Source organism: Lytechinus pictus, chromosome 3 (assembly GCF_037042905.1).
Source record: "Lytechinus pictus isolate F3 Inbred chromosome 3, Lp3.0, whole genome shotgun sequence".
Taxonomy (NCBI): domain Eukaryota; kingdom Metazoa; phylum Echinodermata; class Echinoidea; order Temnopleuroida; family Toxopneustidae; genus Lytechinus; species Lytechinus pictus.
In genome coordinates, this window is record NC_087247.1 from 53,906,778 (window position 1) to 53,914,281 (window position 7,504).

Genomic DNA, 7,504 nt, shown 5'->3' on the forward strand with positions numbered 1-7,504 from the left:
CAAACTACAATACTGCATAAAAGTTCATATTCTTCAGTCATAGAGTCCCTCAGTGTCGTCTACTTCAGCCTCGATCCTATGGCACCCCTGGCAGCCAGACTTCTCCCCTCCAGCTTTCATCTGTCCTCCCGTCTGTCCTGCTCATCTTAGATTCTCCTCCACGAGACTGGATACGGATCAGCTCCATGACGACGATGAGACAGCAGCAGATATACAGAAAATTCCAATATTAAAAATGTCATGGATATAATGGGACAATACAAAGACTGTTCTGAAGTGAGACTAGTAGTGATTGATGTACAGAGCCCTGACCGGCTGACAGATAGTTGACAGGTGGCAGCAATAAAAGAGAGTTTGAGAAGGTAGCGCTCCAAAGAAATACAGAAGAGGAAAGTGACCTGAATGTGAAAGTGAATCACATTATACTCCCAGAAAGTACTATGGGTGGGACAACAGTAAGCACAGTGCTAGATGAATCACACAAAATATATCCAGACAAAATCAGGAAAATAAGTCCATTCACGATCATGTTATAAAAAGATCTCCAAAAGTCTCCAAGAGACCTATATATAAAAATATGTAGCACAATACATGATGACCGAAGTATCCAAACAAGTCCAAGGAAGAAAACTAGAATTAAGAGCACACATGTGCTCCCCTTACAGTCACACCAACACGGGCACCAACACTAGCAAATAGACCTAACGTGACACTAATATGAAATGTGGACCCTTTGATTGCAAGAGGTATAAAAGTCATTTTATTACTAATAACATCAGTATGTTATGCAGGGCCCGCTGGTAGAGCAGATTCCTATATAGCTGAATTTGCTACACAACACAGGAAACTGCCTATATTCACACCAGATACCTAAAGTTTCGTATATGCATAACACAAATAATTTAAAATTGTAAACAAGAAGAATAGAATATAGATAAATGAGACAATGCAAATTGGGATGGGGTATTATAGCGTTCAAAAATGTAGGAAGTAAGTCCAATTGGACTTGAATTTTTCATTTTATATGCAATATGCACACGAAGTAGGGCTACAAAATTTCTACCATCTTTGAAGCCAGGTTTAGAAATTTAAAAAGCTCACGTACCTATTGTTGCACATTGTCACAGGCAGACAATTTTTCAATTTCATTTTAATATCATGAGTTGATATATGTGTGAAAATGTAAAAAGATATATATCAGAAGGAACAGGACATTTTTGTACTTTTTTTGTATCTGCACTGAGGAAGGAGGTGGATTCAAGTTTCACCGTGGGCACGGACGGACAACATAACAATTAATAAATGAGATTATTCGCATCACTTAATTTCGTAGCATTTATTTTCATTCACCCATCGTGTATTGACAAACAAAATTTTCAAAATATTTTTCAAAAATGAATTATGAAATAGTCAATAATCACCGTCGGTAACATATTGAGCAACCCAAAACGGTCAAATCGAAGTACGGTTTTGAGCAGCGAACATAATATTTGAAAATATAATTATAGAAACTTGAGATATAACAGTTCAAAACCTGAAAACATTTTACCACAAAATAGGAAAATGTTAATAACCGGGACCTGATACACACACTCTTAGCCGATCAAGCACACACACATACAGACGGTCATATATATATATATATATCCACCTGTTAAACTATTATTTTCATTTCACATCACGTGCATTCATACAATCTAGTAAAGAACTCATTCTAGTGACGGGGGGGGGAGGAGGGTGTACCAAAGCTAAAGACACAACGCCTGTGTGCAGCAACATCACCATGATTGACGTGCAGATTTTAAATTGGAGAAATTGTCACCATGGAACCATGTGGACATGGCGGAGAGGAAATAGGTTGAATTGTAGTTCATCGTTTCACGATCAGTGACGACAAAAAAGTCACGCTCCGAAGAGAATGAATTTGCCACCCCCCCCCCCCAAAAAAAAAAAAATCAGACAAGATCATGCATCCACATTATTCAGTCTGTCAAAAGATGAAGATGGACATAGGTTCATATAACATTGGCATTTAATTATAATGCGTCGATTCTCTAAATTCCTATTCAATTTCGATATTTCACTGACTTAAGCTGGCTTAAGCTCCAGCTGCTAGGCGGTCGGTGCCTGCCGAGTACCCATTTTCCTCACCTGAGTTGAGTGCAGCAATGTGGATCAATTTCTTGCTGAAGGAAATCAGGCCGTGGCTGGGATTCGATCACTCGGACCGTGACCCTCGGATCCTCGTCATCATGGGCCGCTGAACGATTTTGAAAGTAGTAGTGGTGGTGGTGGGGGGGGGGGGTGAACATGCATAGCATCACAAGTTGGTTGTACATGCATGACATGGTATATAGGCCTACTGAAAATGTTTCATGACATTAGTTTGCTCTGGCGCCCTCTGGCGACAATTGCTCCGATGGAAAATCCTCATATAAACATAACCTGAAGGACCTGAATCTATATCCTCCAATCCCAATTCCAAAACACTAACCGATCCTAATCTTTTCCCTGGATTCTTTTACATTATTTTGAACCAAAAACTCTACCACAACCCTAACTCTAACCCTACACTTATAGTATAGGCAGCTATGATCGCAGCCATCGCAGCAATGTCGCAGGAGCAATTATATAAATGTACCAAGGAAATACCAAAATAATGAATCTAGTCTCACTGCTTCAGACTCTGCATTATGCACTATGCGAATTGCGAAAACCAAGGGTCTTGTTCACAGAGATACGATCTTACGTATACGTAAGCTCCCGAAGGGAGCTAGAGAGGGAACTCTTTCCGCGCGTTTTTGATTTTCCATAGGTTTTGTACATAACAAACATGGCTGCCATTTGGCCAATTTGAAGGTTGATTTTGGAAGGTCAATGTTTAATTCATGAGTAATGACGTCAAAGTACGCATAATGCTCTTGTATGATTGGATAAAACGCTAATGTTTTATTCATTTCCTCATGCATTAAACATATTATTCCGTCCCACAATTCCCTACGATATCTGTGCGAAGTGTCGTTCTTTTTGACTCTGCGAAATTCAACTTTTTAACATACAATAGCAAGACTAATTATCTGTTTATAGAATTAATGTCCGGAATCATGATTTCTGAGTGAAATTCAGTTAAGCTGAAAATCTTTGAGGGAACATCTACATCAAAGTAATGGCATTCTATACAAATAAAAGTAAGTTAAGTTCAATTTCGTGCTTTGATCTCAGTTGTAATTGTAATGTGTTTGCTGGGTTCGGCGTCGCAATCAGTGTAGTGCCTTATTACGGTACGTAATCCACAGTACAATTCCATATTTCCATTTCTTTTTCCTGATCCCAAATAAATCTGAGATCTGACTGACATATTTTCTCAGAAAATAATACAGTTTTTCCTAGAACTAAGTTGGTTAATTGGAATGCTTCATGTCCGTCCTTATTAAATCTGTATTTCAGTTCTATTGTCAAATATCAGGAGTAGATGTGGACTTAATTGTTCAGTATCGGCAAAGCTGCATCAAATCTAAGCCAAATAATATAGTCAGAGCGGGATACGGCCATTGATACCGCCGGTGCCAGCCGGCTGCGAAATTGTCGATGTAGGCAAAGTCATAGTAGGTGTTGGGGAATTTTAGTGTCAAACAAGCTTGAGATGAAGATTAAAGTTTGGCCTGGGCCTAATGATTTTTTGACACCGCTATTTCATCTTTATATAGATCAATATAATTCTCTGCATCTAAAAAGAAATTGAATTAAATTTAAATGATCTAAATCTATTCGGAATGATATCGGTAGATTTTGCCCATGCCATGCCCATGGTCATGGAATGATTTGAGACAGATTTTAACGTTATATTACTAAAAGTAAGGCCCTAGCCTAGGGATAGGTCTAACTTAGATCTAGATTTCTAAAAATAAAATTCTAGATCTGTCTGGTTCGACTTTTTTTCCTATGAGATTTAAGTTAACTTTATTCTAGTCCCTGCCTGGATCACCGTTGGACTAAAATTATAATTAGACTCTAGCCTAACATAACGGAGTTAAATGATTCTTTTTTTTTTTTGGGGGGGGGGGCAACATTTCTTTGTCAGGTTTCAAACTGCTCAATTATCGTATACCATGAGTGCAATTTTTATGGGAAGGGATTAGAAAATTTATAGTGCCCTATTTTGAATTTTATAAGTATAAGCAGAGAGAGGGGCTGATCCAATTGATTTATCTTTATTGTCTTCCTCACTTGACCTTATTTATGGTGAAAGGCAAAGGGTCATTTAAACTTGCGAGCAAGCTAACCTTTTTTAAAATCAAAATCAAACTTAAAGAGGAACTCACTTAGACGTAGAGATTCACATGTTTATAGACGAGTGCAAACAATTAAATAATTGTTTTGCACTGGTGAATGAGCGAGAGCCAAATTATCACACAAATAATAATTATTCTACATCTGTCAAAGCTGGATTGGTGTATATATATTGAAGATTGACAAAAGGCCTCGCTATAGAAGGCCACGTATGCTTGAACCATTTACTGACTCTTATTGTCTGATAATGAAGATGGTCAGTGGAAACAGAGCCAGGTATGCCTATTTCGTCAGTGGAACATGATACAGAGAGAAGGAAGTTTTCGGTCAAGACCAGCTTTTTTTCTAGTTGGGAACTTTGATAGGCTTAGGATATGACTAGCTGGAAATTTTGAAAATATTGTTTTAAAAGAGGAATTTTGTTTATCACCTCTAAAATTTTAAACTGTTAAGTATTGTGTGTATTTTGAATTGCAGATCAAATGGGATCAAGTTCTTAGCAGTCCCAGCCTAGTCAGAATTACAAAGTCAACTACAATTTGCACATCACCAAGAGTAACAATCTGATGAGGAATAGGATATCTGAACTGAAAACTTGCAAGGTATGCTTGTTTTTGTTAAAAAAAGGCCCCCTATTTCCTTTTTTTTTTGGGGGGGGGAGGTGGAGGGCATAGCAACTTTCTGAATCATGTTACCCCATATAGTAACGCTCCATTGTGAGTTAATATTTATTTGGATTCAGATTCACCAGTATTTCCATTCTCATCAATGCATACTTATTATTCATGTCTCTATATTAGTCATACATGAAATCACTTTAAAACTCAGTTACTATGTAGACAGAAATAAAAAGGACAAAATATTGAGAGTAATCGTATGATATATATTTGAATTAGTTTGCACACTTAATCAAAAAAGATCTATGAAAAACGATCTATAAATAGTGATCTATGATTTTTATCTGGCTATATAGATCACTACATGTGCATTATCTAAATAATATTTTGCATGGAAGAGTAGGGCCTAATAAAAAGTCTTTAAACTTCTTGATAAACTGGACTAGATGAGTGAGAATAATTATATCAGCAGCTCATTTTGTACTTTCTCTTTTTGTTTACCATGCAGGTTTCGCAGGCTGTTTGAGTACCACCAGGGCAGATTAAGAAGAAATATGGAGGCCAAGTTCATAACAAGTAGTTACTTAATCAAAATTACACATTTTAAAAATTGAATGAATTTGAATATTGTCAATACAATTGCTTGAACTAGACATCTGTAGAAAAAAATAACATTGGAGTATAAATATTTAGGTCCATAGATTTCACACAAGATTAAAATATTTCCCCAAAGGGCACACCTTTTTCACCCATTATTAATGTTCTAATCATCTACATGTAGTACTTATAGTAGTGAAAGAACTTTTAATGCTATTAGTAGTTTGAAAGGGATAGTTTGTATTCTGGTAATAAAATCAATTCAGAATGGGTTTTTACTAAGGTCTGGACTATGTAACATACATGCCTACAAACATACATAAGACAATAAGAAATAATGGATTTTCATTGAAATATGTGCATTAAAAAAAAACAAGGTGACAGAACAAAGGATTAAGAAATCACTCTCATTCCTGGACCCCATTTCATTAAGACTAACCACTATATTCTAACTTTGCCATTCTGGTAATTACCGTGGAAACATTAAAGCAACGGATCAACAGTGAGTTTTCCATGCTAGTTGCTAGTTACAATTGGGGCAAATTTACCATAATTGAAGTCTTTATGAAACAAGGACCTGTAGTGCTGGACATTAAACTGTTGAATTTATTTTTTTGGGAAGTGAATACCTATGAAAGTGAATATACGTACTCATTTTTTTTTTCGATTTTTTTTTTTTCTCTAGATTTTACCTTAAAAAATACACCCCCTCCCTTATAACAGCCTTGCAATTTCTGTTGCATTCATTAATGTTTTTTGCTGGTGTAATGTGATGCTTTGGCGAGAAAAAAGGATAGGAATATTTTTATAACATATTTCAAAAATAGATTCCTTATTAAACATTTTAATTTGAAATATACTTTCTAATCTTCATATTCGTGATTTATTTATTCCACTGATTCATATTGCGTGAAAGATAAAGTGATGATGATGTTATTACTACCAAACTGTGTTGAGATGAAATATTTAGATGATGGTATGATGATAATGAAGAATACTTCTATATGACTGGAATATGATGGTGCTACTGATTGATTGATTTTGTTTGTCAGATATCTATGGGTATAATACTAGTACAAAAGGTAAGAGTATAACATAAAGTATAAAAATACCATGCATGGCAAGATAGCCCATAAAAGCTATTGCAACATGGCATACTGTGACATTTTATGATCAGGCACAGCCAAAATAAATATTCTTCCTAAAGAGATAAACCTATTTGATTTAAGAGTGGGATAGAAATAAAATGATATGAGAATAATTGTTTGCTCGCATGATTATGTGGTATGTGTGTGTGTGGAGGAGAGAGAGATAGAAGGGGGGGGGGGGTGAGATTGATAGATTTAGGGGGCGGGCAGGTACAACAATTTCATTTTGTTTGGAAGTCACCTTTATAAGACTTGTTGAGAGCCTTGTTGGGATACTGGGCTGTCTTTTGCTCCAAACTTAAACTCAGATTTTTTTTTTAATATTCATAAGATTTGCAACAGATTGTTCTTTTCAATTTCAAAATAAAGACAAAATGACCTTCTGATTGCTTTGCTCTCTTGCTCAGATTTCTCTGATCATTTTAAGCATTTAACCCCCCCCCCAAAAAAAAAAAAAAACCCAAACAAACAAACATATATATGGCTAGTCGTGATGTGTAATTAAAAATGAAAATAATATGCAGTGATGAACACCTGATGAATAGAGCAAGCAGATCCCTAAGTTCAATCCTATTAATGAATCCTTTGAAAGCTTCCATATGTCTTCCAGGGAAATAGCTAGCAAATAAATAATTGTATTAATTGATGTAGTAAAAATCGCGACAGATAATAGTTATTAAAAATATGTAAACAAGAAAAGATGAACTGAATACCGGGGGGGGGGTGAACGGGGAATGAATGACGTAATCCACCTTAAAGACGCAGCTCTATGAATTCATTTCATATGCAATCACGTCGCGCATTATGCTAATTAGTGACACTATACTTATTTGCATATTTTTACGCTGTGCG

At 36.0% G+C, this 7,504-nt stretch overlaps 1 long non-coding RNA gene across 1 annotated transcript; it reads left to right on the forward strand.

Moving 5' to 3' along the window:
- Nucleotides 1-3,100: 3,100 nt before the first annotated feature.
- On the forward strand, nt 3,101-6,273 carry LOC135153760 (uncharacterized). Its single transcript, XR_010293267.1, has 3 exons — nt 3,101-3,188; nt 4,768-4,892; nt 5,416-6,273. It is a non-coding gene; the product is annotated as an uncharacterized LOC135153760 (long non-coding RNA).
- The last annotated feature ends 1,231 nt before the right edge of the window (nt 6,274-7,504 follow it).